General features: G+C 50.0%; 1 non-coding gene across 1 annotated transcript; it reads left to right on the forward strand.

The window, feature by feature from the left end:
* The first annotated feature begins 232 nt into the window (after positions 1–232).
* trnan-guu lies at positions 233–306 on the forward strand. Its single transcript has one exon. It is a non-coding gene; the product is annotated as a tRNA-Asn (tRNA).
* The last annotated feature ends 336 nt before the right edge of the window (positions 307–642 follow it).

A 642-nucleotide genomic window follows, 5' to 3' on the forward strand; every position in this document is an offset into this window, starting at 1 on the left:
TGGAGTCCGGTAAAATTACAACATTTCCAAGGCATCTGGATGCGTGTATGAATCGGAAGGGTTTAAGAGGGATATGGGGCAAATGCTGGCAAGTGGGGCTAAATTAATTTAGGATATCTGGCCGGCATGGACGAGGTGCACCGAAGTGTCTGTTTTCGCGCTGTCCATCCGGACGACGCGACAGTTGCTGATCCCCGGTTTAATTGTTTGTTTGCAGGGCCCGCTTGCGTCTGTCTCTGTGGCGCAATAGGTTAGCGCGTTCGGCTGTTAACCGAAAGGTTGGTGGTTCGAGCCCACCCAGGGACGGGGGGTCTTTCGCCTTTAACCCCAATGACTGCTATCCGCGAGGTTTTTTTGGCTGCAAGAAGATAACTGTGTTAGCTCCTCACGAATCGAGCGAAGCCCAAAACAGACAGGTCTTGACGCGCAGCCCAAGCAAAAATGACAAGGCGAACGCACTTGCAGACACACCAAAGCATGAATTCTATCTGTGAGACGCGTCGATTTGTTTGTGTCACGAACCACTCGCACAAGTGGCAGCGAGGCAATTCCAAAGTGCGCTTCCAAATATACCGGGAGTTTAGTCCAACACCACTTTTCGGAAAATGCTCAAATAAGGCAATAAAAAAGAACAGGATTAGA

The sequence above is a fragment of the Rhincodon typus genome, unplaced genomic scaffold (genome assembly GCF_021869965.1).
Source record: "Rhincodon typus isolate 14 unplaced genomic scaffold, sRhiTyp1.1 hic_rhity00000821, whole genome shotgun sequence".
Lineage (NCBI taxonomy): Eukaryota > Metazoa > Chordata > Chondrichthyes > Orectolobiformes > Rhincodontidae > Rhincodon > Rhincodon typus.